At 25.4% G+C, this 17,572-nt stretch overlaps 1 protein-coding gene across 1 annotated transcript in view; it reads left to right on the top strand.

Annotated features, from left to right (window-relative positions):
- tnc (tenectin) overlaps window positions 1–17,572 on the top strand; it is a 197,252-nt gene that overhangs the window by 1,272 nt on the left and 178,408 nt on the right. The gene's annotated exons all lie outside the window — the stretch shown is intronic.

Raw genomic sequence — 17,572 nt, 5'->3', positions numbered from 1 at the left:
AGAAATGATTTACCCTTTTGAATATAAATAGTAATCAATTTTCTTTAAGATTTTCTCTTTTTAAAATAATCTTCGTCAAAGTTAAATTTATGTATAAAATATTTTTTTATGAAAACAATGTTTTCTTTATTCAGAATTTTTTTATTTAAAATTCTTCAGAGTATCTTTTACTATTATCTATCTGAAGGTATAATCTTGGTCGGCATAATGCCAATAGACTACCATTTTTCCAGTTACACAGACGAATCGTAAGTATATATGAAACTATAATTTTTATGACCTTTTTAAAAGGTTTCAATAAATATTTTGATAGAATTATTTAATTATTATCATTAAAAATAATTTATTTTTTAAAATGAAAGAAAAATTATACAAATTCCTTTTCGTTTTTTTTTTTTTTTGTAGTAATAATTTCATTGTATAATGAAATTTAGCATCAGTTCCTTTTTATCTATTATTGTCAAATTATTTGATTTGTTTTCATTGCTAGTACTTAGATAATTAAAAATATTAAACTTTTCATTTCACAAATGTAAAAAAAAACTTTTACTAAGGTAAGAAATTACTATATATGTGTATCTTAAAACTCTCTCTCTCTCTCTCTCTCTATATATATATATATATATATATATATATATATAGAGAGAGAGAGAGAGAGAGAGAGAGAGAGAAAGAGAGTATTCTTCTGGAAAAGTTTTATGCGTGACCTCGAAAAATATCGACTAAGAATCATAGATTCCAAGATTCTAATCGCTAAAATAAAACAATTAACAATAATTCATTAAAAAAATAACTTTTTTTAATTCAGGAAGAACAAAATCTCTCCACTCAATACTTAAAATTAAAATGAGATTTTTATTTAATTTTTTGTTTCTTAGTTCAAATAATAAGATTTTAGGAAAAATTAGAGAAAAATTTTGTAAATTTCTTTTTAACAATTAATTATTGAAGTTAATTTTACCAAGTGTGTTTATTTATACCCCAATTTAAAAGTATGCTGTTATAAATAAAAATAATTAAATTAGGTTCTACCTAGTATCATCTTTAATATTACGTGTATAAACCAGCAATACAAATATTATTTTTTTGCTAAATATATATTTATGACAGTCCCCAAACAAAGATCCTCTATAATATACTTGATATAATATCAATCATTATAATTGAAAATCTACATTTATGTAAAGGTTTTTTACCAACGGTTGTAAAGTTATTGAATTATTATTTGTATATGATATTGCCATATAGGCGGTACATTGCACCGTCCTTAAATCACGGTAAAATGTTTTAAAATTTAATTGATCATAAAAATTGACCAATAAACCATTTTTGTCTATACAGTTTACTCTATTATTCGTTTCACAAAGAAAGGTGATTCTTTCTATTTGATCCGTACCATAATCGGGCCACTTTTTCTTCTTTAATATTTATATTTTATATATATATATTTTCACTTATAAAAATTTGTGTTGCCCGTATTAAATAAATAAACTTTCTATTACATACATATAGATTTTTGAGAAATTAGAATCTTGAAAAAAAGTTATTAATATAATATTATGTAACTTAATTACATTTTATTCTGTTTATTTAATGTTGTCATAAAAACGTAAATAATATTATAATTCGCAGATGTTTTTTTCCTTTTTTCAATTATTTACCATTTAAACATAATATAATGTGAAGTCATTGTACTTTTAATTAATGTATATTATTACGGAAATTATTTTTATTAATTTATGTTTTCTAATTTTTTAAATTCTTTAATTGTTCAAATTTAAACGATAAAATATAACAATTATGTAAAAGCTTTCCGCACATACATTGTTTAATTAACAATCACCATTTTTAACTAGTTATTAATCAGAGATTAATATAGTTGTTTAAATAATGAAACTATTTCATACCATGATGTTTAGTATTTCATATTTTATTATAAAAATTCTTCAATCAATTACAAACAATTATAGAACACAAAAATAACTTCATTTATTGTATGTCACTAAATAAAAATTTTGTGCTTAATATTATAATTCTGAAAATATTACAGTGGAATTTTAAATATTAAAAATATTATAAATGTTTTAATTACAAAAAACCAGCGAAATAATATTACCTAATTAAATTTAAATTAATATGTAAGTTTTTTACAACTTAAAAATTCAAAAAGTTTTTTTATTATGATGATCAATAATAAAAGTTACATAAAATATACTTTTTTTTTCTTTTAACATGAATTGAACATCAAAAAATAACATATCCTATATAATTTTCAATAATTATATGTTTTCTAACAAAAATTGAAGATAATTTTTTGTAATTTCATATCCAATATTGTATATAATTTGTTTATTCGATAATTTTATATAAGATATTACGTATAATTCTGGTTAAAAAAGTTAAAGATAAATTAATTCGTTGGTAATACATCTTCTTCATTAAAATAGAAGTGTTAATAAATGTCCGAGGTCGTAATTATAGTAATAATACATAATAAATTAAAGCTATGTTATAGAATATATTATTTTTTATAAACTGGTAAAATAACAAGGAAATGGGTCTCGGTTATTTTGATAAAATAATCTTTTTTTCATTAATTTTAAAGACATAGTCTCATCAGTGACTGAGGTTTTTTTTAATAAAAATTGTAATATCTATTATTTATGGATTATGGAGATTTTAAATGTATATTAAAAGTTCAGATAATGTTAATGGAAAGAAGTATGACCGTATGGTCATCTTCTTTACCAAATTTTCAATAAAAAATTAATTGTTTCAAATTTTATTCATTGATGTTCATCAACGTTAATTCAAATTAAAGAAAAATAAGATTACAAATTTTAATGAAAAAAAATATTTTTGCAAAATTAAAAGCATTTTTTTCCTCCGTGGATAGGCCTTTAACAACCACGTAAATATAATTTCATGCAGTTTCTTTCTTTTTTTTCCAGAGGTTCTTCATTCTTTCGGACTGTTTATTAGCTCTTTTTCTTAAACCCATTCTCCTCTGTTGTTTTTTCTTTTCACTTACAAGAACTTATTTCGATGTAGCCTTTTTTTATAATGTTGAACTTTATAAGCTCTTTTTTCATCTATTTAACACGGCCACCTTGACCTTTGTAGTTCCAAAGTTTGTTGAAAATCTGTTTGTTTAGCGTTGATTGGTTCATTCGAATCATGTGTCCATAGAATTTTAGTTTCTTTTTGTTACTTCCAGACCCTCAATTTTAAAATATTAAAATTTTAAAAACATTAAACAACTTTAAAATATTAAACATTAAGAAAATAATAAAAACAAATGTTGAAAAAATCTATTTTCAAATTAAAAAAAAATTCTATTATCTTTTCTTTTAGCAGTATAATATTGACCTAATTTATCGAATATCAATATTCTAAACCTTGTTGCTCTTAAATTATACGTAGCGACCAATTCTAATTTAATAAAAAATGATATTTTTACCGATTACCACGTTATCAATACATTAAAATCCGATATTCGAATTCATTTTATTAAAGAATAACAGTAAACAAAATGTGAAAGAATGTATTTTTAGGAATAATCTTTTAAAATTTTGGGTGATTTCAAAACTTCCTTTCTTTAGACAAAATTGTATTTATTTATATAATACGTCACTTACAGTAATTTTAATTTATTTTTAAATTAAGGAAAAGAATTATTGCAAATAAAATTTCAAACAGTTATTGTAGGATCAAATTTACAAAATTGTTACCTTCTTTTATTAAATAAAATAGAAGATGGGGTAATTTAACTGTTTATTTTATATTAAAACGAAATTATACTACATTATATTAGAAAGAATTGAGAGATGGGTCTTAATCGGATAAGCAACTCAGTCTTAGGTAGGCATTTTGTACAGTTACCGGGTCAGGGAACGTAGTTCCTTGAGAGGAAAGTAATCAAGAGTCCTCTCTATCGAACTGCACAAAAGACCCAGTATTCTAAAAGTCTCCTCAACTTTAGAAAAGATCCTCTGAGAGTTTACCTAAAACCCAAGTAACACCAACAGGGAAGAAGAAGTCAAGGATAAGGGAAAGGGGTGGACAGTAAGAAAGGAAAAATGTATCCGTAGTGAGATTATAAAATGAAACAAACCCCCAAATTGTAGTACTTGAATGAGTAACGCAAGGCGACGACAACAAACCCGTTGATAATCACTCGCGACATCAATACATTCTTATCCGGTTTAAGGGAAGAATATTATTTACCGATAATTTTAAGGTGAACAGCTCAGATATACGTTACAAAAAATTTATTTTCCTGGAAGATACAAAAAGTGACGTGAAAAAGATTCTGTGTTCCCTAAGTAAACACCTTCACCAATTCCCAGAAGTTTATGTAATGTGGAAATATACATCTGAACTAAATACTGTAATTCTTTAGCTAGATCCTCCTCTAAATGGAAATATGACGCAAGTATATATATATATATATATATATATATATATATATATATATATAAAAACTCGAAAAACCCGAAAAAATTTCAATGGAGACCAAAGAAATTTGGGGTTTTAAAAGAATTCTAAAAGAAATCTGTACTTTTTGTCTGCTTTTTGGACGTCAAACATTTTTACGTAAAATACCATTTCCTGTTTATCGGTCCTTTAAGAGTTTATTTATAAATCGTTTTTAAATATTTCATATTAATTAATAAAAAACTTTTTTAAAATCATTAATTTTTCGATGGATAAACTTAAGCTAAATAATAAATCGGTTTAAACTCAGTTTCAACGATTTTCTTTTGTAAATAACTTTTAAAACGAAAAAATAAAAGATAAAATGAAAATATTAGTCATCGACTTAACGCAGTCTACAAAAGCTAACGTAGGTTTAACATGTAAATGTAAAATCGGTTCACCTTCATTAAAACCAGTTTATTGTATTCGTTTTCTGTATTCCAGTTAAATTTATGTTACTACTAAACAACTGATATATAAACTAATTAATTAAAAAATACTAACGGTTTAAAATTCATACAGGATAAAGTTATTTTCTAATAAAATCATCGTATTTTCGTGAATGTTAAAATATTTTCATTTAAAAAAACAAGATAATTTTTTTTCTGACTTGTTTCTGTATGTTTATCAAACAAAATAAATACAATTTTTCAATTTACAATTATTTTTTTGTTGTCTTTTATATACATTGGTCTAAATAACAAAATACAGTGAAATCATCTTGATGTCAGTTACATTTACATTGTCATTTCATCGACTTGTTGGATAATAATGAAGGTCAGTTGTTCTATTTATTTTACTTTAAAGAATCAACTTTTATCCAGATAATACAATAATTTTTCATATTTATTTACATGTTTTACATTAAGAGGTGAATTTATTTTAAATCGATATTCAGTCGGTTGACGAGTTGGTGTAGTGGTTAAAATGATTATTTCTTAATGAGGTAGTCTTGAGTTCGATTCCGGGTAAAGGTCCTGGAGTTTTTTCACACTTCTTATCATTTATCTTAATTTCCTTATAAAAATGCATGATTAAATCATGATGCATGTGTCCAAAGTCGGTAATAGTTGTTTTATAAATAAAAAATTAAAACTTTTATCGAAAAATTACACCACCCTGTTACCCTTATTATTCGGCCGTTTTTGGTTTTCCTTCCAAATGTCTGTATATTATTTTCCTCGTAATTTGAATACAATTTGAATATCCCACTATAAATATATTCCTTTGATAATTTGAATTTCTTTTTAAATCAAAAGGCTGTAAGTAACTTAAATGCTGAATTTTATTAATAGTTTTTGTTTAATGAGGTATTGTAATTTAATTCAGTTATTTTTACTAAATTTTACGTTAATTATCCTTAAACAGTTATGTTAATTAAATCCTATTGATTAGTGTGCAAAATTAATTTGGACCCTTTCAATTAAATCCAAATTAGTTATACAGTATATTTATTGAACTTTTAATTCAGGAGTCATAAGTGAAATTAATAACAGAAATGGTTATTAAAAAATAAAGTGTCAAATTAAAAAAAGAATCGAACCAAGAACTTTCAGCATACTGTTTTGTTCGCACCATAATTAAACTACAAATTTCTTTACATATTTATTTAAATACAAAAATAGTTAAACCTCAAGTAATTTGAAATAATCTTTACCCTTCAAATTTCAGATATTTTTTTAAAAGACTAAAAATAGTATACTTTAAGTTTCTTCAAAACACCATTAGAACCCCATTGAAAAAATTTCAAAAAATAATTTTCTAAAAACCCCTAACTAAAAAATTGGCTTTTATAAATGTTATTCTATCGTTTGATTTTTTAATATTTATCTGAAATTCTTTTAAAGTATTTTTCAAAAACCTTTTCTTTATTAGGATGAGAATAGATTTTAAACCTATGAGACTGTTATAGGTATTAAACGACTAACTTCTAAATTAGTTACTTTCGGGTTCAGTTCCCGGGTTATTATTTTCCACGTATCATTTTACCCATTTTTTCTTGTTTAAATGTGTGTTTACTTGAGATTATAATTCAAAAAATAAAAAATGAAACCCCTAATTCTAAAAAATAATAGTTCTATAAAGGATTTTATTTTTTTAAATTTATCGATATGAGACTTAGATTTTTTTTGAAAATACATCGGTACCAGCATAGAAATAGTTTACAACTTTTTTCAAAGAAGTAGAGGGTTAATTATTAATATTCTTTTTTAAATATATGTTTTTTTTTTTTCAAGTAGTTCAAAATACTTCCTTTTTTTGTATTTTTAACTATATTTTATGACACTTAAAATATAGTGCTTTAACAAGAGATTAAATTCATGCTAATCTTTAAAATATTTCACTGTTTTTTAAAAAATAATTTTAAACCATGTTTTTTTTATTAAAAAAAAGGAAAATAAAAGACCCAAAGGTAATAATAATAATTTTAAAATTTATTACTGGGAAAGGGGTTAAATTTTATTTTTTTAAATTTTAATTTAATTTTCCAATTTAGGAAGTTCATTGCTAACTTCTGCCCTTAAAATATGTTTCTAAGATTTATCTTAAATAAAATGAAATAAATTTTATTTTTTAAAATATGAAGAGAGGTAAGGAAGTTTTGGGAAATTTACAATTCAATTATTTACAAATAGGCGGCTTCAGATCAACAACTAATTAAAATTCTAATAATTAAAAAATAATAATTATTGATTGCTCTTAAGGATAAAGTATGTTACTTCCCCTCTTTTCTTTTAAATTTTAAATATAAAGTAATAAAGAAGGGGAAAGCAAAAAAGAAAGAAGAAATCTAAAAACAAATTTCCTGTTTATGTGCACCAAAAATAACCTCCTGATGGGAATAAATCGTTCTCATGGGGTTGTTGCGAGGAGGCATTACTCCTTTTGCTTCTTTCTTCCTGATATTTAATTTTACTGTCATGTTATGCAGGATATTGTATTTTTAAATTCAGTCTAAAACAGTGTTTTCATTTACAGAAATTTATGCATTTCATAAATAATAATAGCTTAATATGCCATTTATATTTAAAAAATTATTAGATTTATTATTTTTTTGTTCTTTATTGTAATTGTATAAATGAATATTATCTAAATTATAATAACTTGATTATTTTGTAATTAATATTAAAAGAAAATAATTAACTTTTCGAGACGTGAAGGAAGTTTGATAAAATTTCAATATCCTTGAGCACAACGGTTTTCTATCGACAGTACTCGGTTATTAATCATTTATTTAATTATGTATTCTCTAAAGAATTGAAAGAATAAAATAAAATGTATTTAAATAACTTTATCCGAATTACTATAAAAAATCTCGAATTATAAACCTACCTTAATGACACATGTGCGCACGCGCGCGCGCACACACAACACATACGAAAAAACTGAAAGTAAATTATTTGAAATGGATTATTGAATCTTTATTGATTAATTCCCATAATCATCCAGAATTCTTCCTTCAGGTCAACTAATACAACTTTATTTAATTTAAACCATCGTTTGGTTATATCCTTGATTGTAGTTGCATCCTTTGATAATGAAGTAAAAATAATCGTACAACTTACATTAATTCCTAAATTAACTAAGTCATAATGTGACATCAGTTTGAAAACTACGATAAATAGTGGTCAAGATATATAACCGAATAACGTAGAGAATTTGAATTTAATTCATCAATATTTTTTATCTTTTAATTTTAAAATAAAAGGTAAGCGCTTAATCACTGTTCTACACTGATGGGCTAAATTCCGGTAAATGTCCCAACATCAACATTTAATAATATTTCTTTCATCTTTAATAGGAATAAAGTAAACTAAAAAGATAATGAGTTAGCAAAAAAGAAATAAATAAAAAATACAATCAATTTTTTTCATAGTTAACCTCATTAATTATAGTAAATTAAATTTTTATCATATAAAAAATAGTCTATTATGAAAAAACTTTTTAATAAAAGTCTAGCAAAATATTAAAATTTGTAAGGTCTGTTTACACGAGTTAAGAAGCACCAGTAAAATATTTTTCGTATTTTAAAATATTATACTCTATAATATATACTATTATATAGTTTTATGTAAAAACCTTTTGTTATTTTTTTAATTTATGCATATTTTTAGAGAATATATGTGTTTATTCCGTTTATAATTATCCGAGAGAGAACTATCTAATCTACTTGAAAATCATATTATAAACAAATTAGGTTAATAACATTATTTTTTAGGAGTCGTGTTTTAGATTAAAAGACCTTGTATTGAACATAAAATTATCAGCCAAATCATTAACACGTATCAAAGATAAGGTGATGCGGCTAGCAATAAGGGGCACACAATTCCCTTAACTGACAGTATTAAATAAACGAGGTAATCAATACGGCTAAGATCGCTATAAAAGACTGCAATTTGTTAATTATTCTGATCTGGATTTGGAACAGCAACCCTTTAATTAGAAAGCTTGTTATATATCATTACATAAATAAATATTTAATTATACACTTTCAGAAAGGGTAGGTAAGTACCTCCAAGAGGAACAAAATGAACTAATATGGTGTTTGTCTGGAAAAATACTCGTAAAATAAAAATGTAGGGAAATCTCAATCGTAAAATTTGTAAATAATATAACACGTGATTACAAATTTTATTAATTAAAAAAAATATCAATCATCGGCGAATGAAATATTTGAAGTACGAATAATAAGTAAATCGTATAATAAATTAAATATTTCGAAGACTTAACTAAAAATAATTTTACTTTATTTAAGTAGATGTTCATCCTGGTCGCTTACTAATCTCTTCTTTTCTATCTACCAGCAGAGTAGTATTATTTTTCTTAAACCATACTTTTAATTTCATTTTAAATAAATTGATGGGAACATGTTTTAACTAGACTTTTTCTCTCTAATTCTAATTCTTACTGAAAACTACTTCTGTTTAAAGTAGATACTGTTACTTTTGTAGAATAAATTATTTTTCTTCTTTTAACATGTTTACAAAAAAATAAACTCATTATAATTCTAATTTATTAAATATCGGTCAAAATATCTCGGTAATTTGTGCTGAAGTCCTAGATTCGAATCCCAGTCAGGCATGGTATCTTTTCATACGCTACCAATCTCCACGGGCTAAGGACCATTGTTGACAACCATTCTTACATAAAATATATATATCTGAATATTTGTAGTTTCATTTTTTTATCCTGAAAATTCATTCCCATTTTACAAAGTAGCAATCATAAATATTTATGAGCTATATAATATTTATTAATTATCCAATAAATGAGCAATTACGACCCATAAATATTTATAGGAAGAAATTTATAAAAATTTGATTAAAAATCGTTATCAGTTAAGATGAAAGTTTAATAATAGTTTTTAACATTTTTTTCTCATTTATTTGTTTAGTTATTTTAGAATTGAGTTAGAATTGAATATTTATATCGGTCAGAATTGTGTGTACATATTTTATAGGTCTATGCGGCAATGAAACTTAGCTAAAACTCTGGCTTTATATTTTTAACATCATAACAAAAGCACGTCTATATTTTGAAACTCGATTCATTTCATTTCAGCCTCCCTCCCACCTCACCGCACCGTAGATGTATATTTGTGTGTATATGTCGGCAAAAATCTCTCCCCTAGTTTGTAGAGAGAACTAAATCACCCCTCGGTATGGAGTACGCAACGCATCGGAGGGAATCCGGTACGCACCGGGTAGGGTGTGGTAGGACGGATGGCGCTTCCACCCCTATATTTTCTCTCTAAACTCAGACTTCTCAGACCGGGCTGCTGCTACTATATCGCTACTTCTCCGTCAGATAGAATTCATTCGGTAGGGGAAGTCGTTTACTCGTGGGCAGGCTGCCGACGCCTTATGTTTGTGTCCGTGTTTTAATATAAAATATAGCTTTTTCTTCTCATCTTCTCAGTGCCTTTATTATTTTGCCGCTTTATCATAATACAACAATCTACACTCAAATATTACTAAAAATCTAGAGATTTTACGTTCCATTCGAATGAATTTAAATACAATATCGTTTAACAGCTAATCGAATTGCGGTTTATTAATAAGATATTCGAAAATAAATAAAAAAAGACGCGATTAATTCTAATAATTATTGTAAACATTAGTATTTTTGTTTTTGTTTTCCAAGGAGCGTAGAAACTAATACACAAGTAAGTATTTAGCCGAAAAAAGATTTATTAATAACGATTAGTGTATAAAATTATAGGCTAATTAAATAAAATTATATTTAATTAGCGAACTGGTAGTTCTACAAATAATAGAATTCAATACAGTTAATTATTTAAATTAAAAATAGATATATTATTATTATTTTTGGGTACATTTATTTTAAATTTAAATTTTAACTTTTAGTTTTACAAAAATGATTGCAGAAAATAACTCAAAATAAGACTGTAAATCATTGGGTTTCTCTCTCTCTCTCTCTCTCTCTCTCTCTCTCTCTCTCTCTCTTTTATTTCACGATGTATTTTCTGAATTATTGAGAATATCATAAAAAAATATTCAACACTTTTTTTTAAAGGTTTATGAAAAAAATTAAAACGACCAAAATTTCTACGATTAATAATTTTATAGTTATATAGATTCAAACTTAAACTAACAATTAACTCAAATAAATCATTACCCTATTTTACCTTGAAATTCTACCTACATCTCAGACCATGTTAGAGAGTAATAACACTATAAACTTAATTATATAACGAAAAATTTATACGTTCTTTCCATCAATATTACGTATGTCCTAAATCGTATTACTATTTCTATTAAAAAAAAAGTTATGATTTAGAGGTTGAGTATTTAACAAACAATTATATACATTTTTCAACAAATTTATTAATAATTATTATTTAAAAATTAACAATCAATTGACATAAATTGTATTACTACGTCACGGCGTCGTAATGAATTTTGTTTATATTTCTCGCATTATTTACACACAGAATAGATTAAAAAATCTAAATTTACTAGAAATAATTATTCTATGTTAAATTAAAAAATCCACCTCATTAGATGAATTAACAACATATTCTTGTTTATAGTGGTTGATCTTCGATTTTATTTCATTATACAGAAAGCTTCAAGGTTGTCTTCATTCATAATCGTTCGTGTTCATTCGTCTCATTTGAATAATATCAAAAAGTGTTTGGTTATATTTTAAGATATAAAGCATATATATATACATATATATATATATATATATATATATATATATATATATAAAGAAACTTGACGACACAATGTTTATATATACTGTACCGATTTTTTTTTTAAGATAACCTTGAATATTTTTATTTAATAAATTTTTATGGTAAAGTATGTACAGATTATTCCTTACATGGAAGTCTCCATTTCACAATTAACTCTAAACATGACAAATGCTATTTAAATTAGTTTATGTCTACTGTATTTACGGTAATATACATATATATGTACCAACCGTTAATTTATAAATAAATAATCATAAATTTTACAAAGATTAAAATATTTTCGTTTTTTTAATAAAAATGAAATAACAAAAAAAATTCAACTGGAACAAATTACACAATATATCTTTGATTTAAGATCAAATGAAATAACCTAATTAAACTAGTTAACGTTAAAACTTACAGATTATGTTTTACTACCCACCGGGTTGGTCTAGTGGTGAACGCGTCTTTGCAAATCAGCTGATTTCGAAGTCCAGAGTTCCAACGTTCAAATCCTATTAATAACAGTTACTTTTATACGGATTTGAGTACTAGATGGTGAATCACCGGTGTTCTTTGGCGGTTGTGTTTCAATTTGCCACTCATCTCAGAAATGGTTGACCTGATACTGTATAAGATTACACTTCCTCCGAAGTAATACCTGACAGTGATTCCCGGAAACTACACAGGAAAAAAAATTATTTTGTTATTTATAAGATTATTATATTATTTATGAAAAGCCAGACCTTTAGGGTACGGAACCAAATGGAGGTCGGTACCTCTGTCGCTGAACTGAATAATATTTTATAATACATTAAGGCAAAATACCTTCACATTGGAATTTATTTCCATCAATAATTACTTATTCTTTACGGGATTAAAAACAGTTGATACAATTACTTCTCTTTCTTTTTTAATTAGAAAATAAATTTTTAAAAAGAAAAGAAATTTTTAACTTTATGATTAAGAAAGTAGTTGATTTTAAAGAAAAGGAGTTTGAGTTTAATTTGCTACGATAATGTTAAGGAAAGTTCAGTAAAACATTAGTTATATATTTTATTTTTTTTTTAAGATCACTTAATATATTAAACGATTCACTTTTACTAACGAATTTTTTTTATTATTTAATTTTTTATATGACCCTGTAGATGGCCTTCTTGTCGCCATCGCCAACATATATTATTGTTCGTTTTGTCTTCTAAGAATTCTTGTAATGTCATTCTTAATAGGATTTTTTAAAATTACTGTCATTAGTATTAAACCTTTTTAACACCTAACATCACGTCAACTTTTAAACATTTATAAGTTATTTCAAAACAATAAACATACTAATAATTAAGTTCATCTTCGACCGGCATTTACGATCAGTTAATTAGACTGTCTAATAATCAAATCGTCTGGATAATCGGCATAATAGTTATAATTAACGATCAAAGCCTGATTATTATTCAAATTACAAACGTTATATCTGATTAAAATAATCATAAATATTCCAGGTAGAGTTATTATTTTCTTGGTATAAAATATTGAAGTATAAGGTTTAAATATTTTAAAGGAAATTGTTCGAAAAATAAAAATTACTAATAAAGTAAATAGAGTTCCAGTGTTCTCATTTTGTCACATATTAAAGGTGGAATTATTTTTTTTTAATAAAATTATTTTTGGATACTAAAGTGGAATACTCCGTTTTACATAACTGCTTTTTTCTAATCATTGTAAGGTTTATTTTAAAAACTTTAGGATTTCCTTTACAATGTTAGTATTATTTATTGTTATTTTTATAGTCTATTAAAAAATAAGAAGTTAACAGCTATGAAAAATTACGTTTTGATTTTACAATTTAATTATGTTTTTTTTTGTAACAATTTTTTAAAAAATCAAAATTTTCAATAAAAAAATTTGGTTCGATTTGGCCTCCCTTAATCAGATAAAGATTTACTTCAATTAGTCGGTCCAATTTGATTCAATGTTAATCAACAAGGCTAAAAAGAATTATAGATTACGAAAAAACAAGATATGGGTACAGCGCTGCCCTATAGGGTCGAAAATCAAATCAAATCTGGGATATATTAGGCAAATATTGACCGCAAAGTTGACATTTTTTTAGTCAACGGGTTTACGAGATTGAGACAAAACCTGTTTAGAAATAATGTTGAATATTCCCCACCCCTAAATCTTATCTACTTAAAACTTAGAAATTATTAATAGTTTAATAAGAAACATTCATTAATAAACCTCAATCTTCTAAAATTCACTACACAAAAAGTTAATAATTAAAACTGCCGAAAACTACGTCTCCCCCTTTTTAATTTTATCCAAAATACAATACCAATTTCCTATATATGTGGTAATGTTTTATAAATATGTGGTATATGTTTCGAGCAATTTGCAAAGAATTTATTCTCAGCCGGTCCGGAGATAGTAATGAAAATACAAGCAAACACATGTACGTACAGAAGTATATACGTTCGTAAATTCATCTTCCGAATTTTATATAATTTATTTGTGTTTTTTCAATTAAAGGTCTCTTGAAAAGATGACATTTTCAAAACCCCTGTTACCCAAACTTTTGACCGTTCGCTATACTTTCCCTTTGTAGCTATGCTGCTGCATCAGTAGCATATACGACCGGGAAAGTAGAAATAAAAAAATAAATAATTTACAAATTATCCCACACAATAAAATTTACAATATTTTACTAAAAATTTAAGTTTTTCTTTTAACTGTATCTATCACATTTAATAATGCATTCGTACATCTGCTATAAATAATTTCTGTTTTACTGTCAAAAAGCAATTTATGGGATAAGATATGCTGTTGAAGTTTTGTTGTACGGTATAATTAAATAACTGTACGAAAAAATTGTAAACAGCTAAAATATGGTTCACCACAAAGTATTTTTCATAAATTATGCCACTTCATTTATTGAAACACAAAAGAAATTGTTTTTATTAGAAAAGAAGTAGAATTAAAACCATATGATTTCTGATTCTTTGATTTATGTGATTCTTTAATATAGAAATGAGTAAAAAAATTGTTCAGGCTAAATAAATATTAAATTAAAGTTTAGTTTTGTCTTTTTTTTAAAAATAATAGACATATCTCCTAGACAATACTGGGGTAGATAAAGTATTCTTTTGTTTTTTTTCTTTTAATTTTTTATCTTTAGTTTTTCAGTTTAGAATTTTTTCGCTGAATGATAATCCCTATTTATTATTATTATTTTTATTAATAATAATATTATCTTGAATATGTTGTTTGATGATGTACGGATAAAGTAATAGATGAAAAAATTACCATATTCTTTACAGGAATCGAACCCAAGAATAGGAAACTAGAAGCCACTTTCTAAATATTTAACTAGCTTATCTATCAGTGACGTTTGAATTTAAATTTATTATAAAATAGCTATCTATTAGTTTTATTGCATTACAATTACTTATTAAATTATATTAATATTTATATTAAAATTCTTGTTAATATTTATTATTATTACTAATAAATTGTGTGATTGTTTTAACGATTATCAAAGAAAAATTTCCTATACTTTAATCATACTGTCATATTTTATCTAAAAAAGAAAAAAAATCTTATTAAAAAATGTTTAATAACTTTTTATTAACTTAATAGTTTCTTTTATAAAAAAAAAATGGTAATTTATACCGTAGATTATTATCTTAAATTAAAAAAGGAAATCCTGTTTTACAAAAAAATCCCGTTAGAATATGTAAAAAGATAAATAAATCTTATCCAGTCAAAGACTTAAAAAAAAGAAGTGAACTTTATAACCAGAAAAAATTTCGTTTTTGTTATTTTGATGCGTAAGTGTTTATTAATATGTTAGTTACACGTGGGTATAAGTAGAAAATACACATTGTGAGTATTTGTTAATGAATTAATTATAGTTAATTTAAAACATAAAATATATTATGTTAAAACACTTGTTTTTCGCTACTGAACAAACAGGTGCAGTTATAGCGTAGAGTACTGCTGTATAGTGCATATGTTGTATGTTAAAATTCCCACCGTAAAGAAAATTATGTTAATTCTGCTACAAAGGTATAATATTATTTCTATTTTTATTATTATTATTATTATTATTATTATTATTAGTACTGAATTAGAGTTCGTGTGTATGCTTTTACGCGTGCGTGCAGATCTGGTTTTATACGATGCAATTGTGATGGTCAAGCTGAAATATCTCATCATCATCTTAACGGGATTTTACACCCAACACACACATACACACATATTCATATATGAAGTAGCATAGCGGTACATATAGCACATCGAAAAAGATGCATAGATTAAGTTACAAAAATCGGTTGCCTCAAAAAATGTAGATTTAAAAATAAATACAGTGTACCTCCCACCTACAGAATTCTAATTTAACGAAAAAAATCTTACAATTTATCTACGAAAGATAAAACGTTATAGGCAATATTTACGTACGGTTTCATGTAACACAACAAGTAAATTTTGTATTTGTAGCGAGATATTCAGTCTCCACTAAAATGACTAACATCTGTAATTTTTCACCTTCACCTCTGTAATTCGGATAAAATTAGTCTTTTAATGGAAATCTTTATAAGAAATAAATCCAGGCATATAGGATATAAGGTTCAGTTCATGTAAAAAAAATAATAATAGTAATAATTCCAGTCCTGACAATAATATTAAAAAATAATTTTTACTGGCTGGAACAAAATTCTCATAAAGTTTGAGCCATTCCTTCAGTGCATCTCCTTATACGTTATTCTATTTATCTATTATTCTTATATTTTATTAATAATTTTTAAATATAATATTATAAAAGTTTTCACACAAAATTTCATGAATACAGGTTAAAAAATCCCTGAAATACGAAACCAAGATTTCAACACACACAATTTTTTAGCCATAAATTAAGTATTTATGAGCATGGGGACCCATAAAATGCAAATATACTGAATCTGGATCATTAATTTAAGGATAACATTACTTTCTGGGGATAAAAAGCAGAAAGTATATAACAGCCAAAAAATTAAAGGAACCTACGTCAGTAAAATATATTAACAACTAACAAAAATAAATTATTAGTTTAATTAACAATTATACAGAGCGACCATTTTATAGTGTACATCATGATACTGCACACAATATTCCACTATGAACTATAATACAGAGATACTCATATTTGATTTAATTCATGGGATGTAGTTATGCACAACTGGTAATGTCTTATAGCAAGTGTTGGAAATGCCCACCATTTTCCTGAAGGCATGTTCGAACACTTCATACCATATTTTTTGAGATGAATTCCATTAGCCCTGATGTCCTACGAAGGGTGTCAAAAAATACGGTGCGAAGGTTCGAACCTGCCTTCAGGAAAATGGTGGACATATCCAGCACTTCCTGTTTTAACATTAACAGACATTAACAGTTGTGCTTAACTACATTTCATGAATGTGAGTATCTCTGTATTATAATCCATAATGGAATTATATTGTATAGTATCATGATGTCAGCCCGTCGGGCTGGTCAAGTGGTTAACTCGTCGTCATTGTAAATCAGCTGATTTCGAATTAGAGAGTTCTAAGATTCAAATCCTAGTAAAGGCAACTCCCTTTTACACGGATTTGAATACTAGATCGTGGATACCGGTGTTCTTTGGCGGTTGGGTTTCAATTAACCACACATCTCAGGAACAGTCGACCTGAGACTGTACAAGACAACACTTCATTTACATTCATACATATCATCCTCAATCATCCTCTGAAGTAATACCTTACGGTGGTTCCGGAGGCTAAACAGAAATAGAGTATCATGTCATAAGAATATCAGTCATCTATGAATGTTAGATTATTTTCTGAATAATAATAATACGATCTAAAATAATTCTAAACTGCAAAA

The sequence above is a fragment of the Lycorma delicatula genome, chromosome 4 (assembly GCF_047948215.1).
Source record: "Lycorma delicatula isolate Av1 chromosome 4, ASM4794821v1, whole genome shotgun sequence".
Classification (NCBI taxonomy): Eukaryota; Metazoa; Arthropoda; class Insecta; order Hemiptera; family Fulgoridae; genus Lycorma; species Lycorma delicatula.
This window is presented reverse-complemented; position numbering and strand designations above follow the sequence as displayed.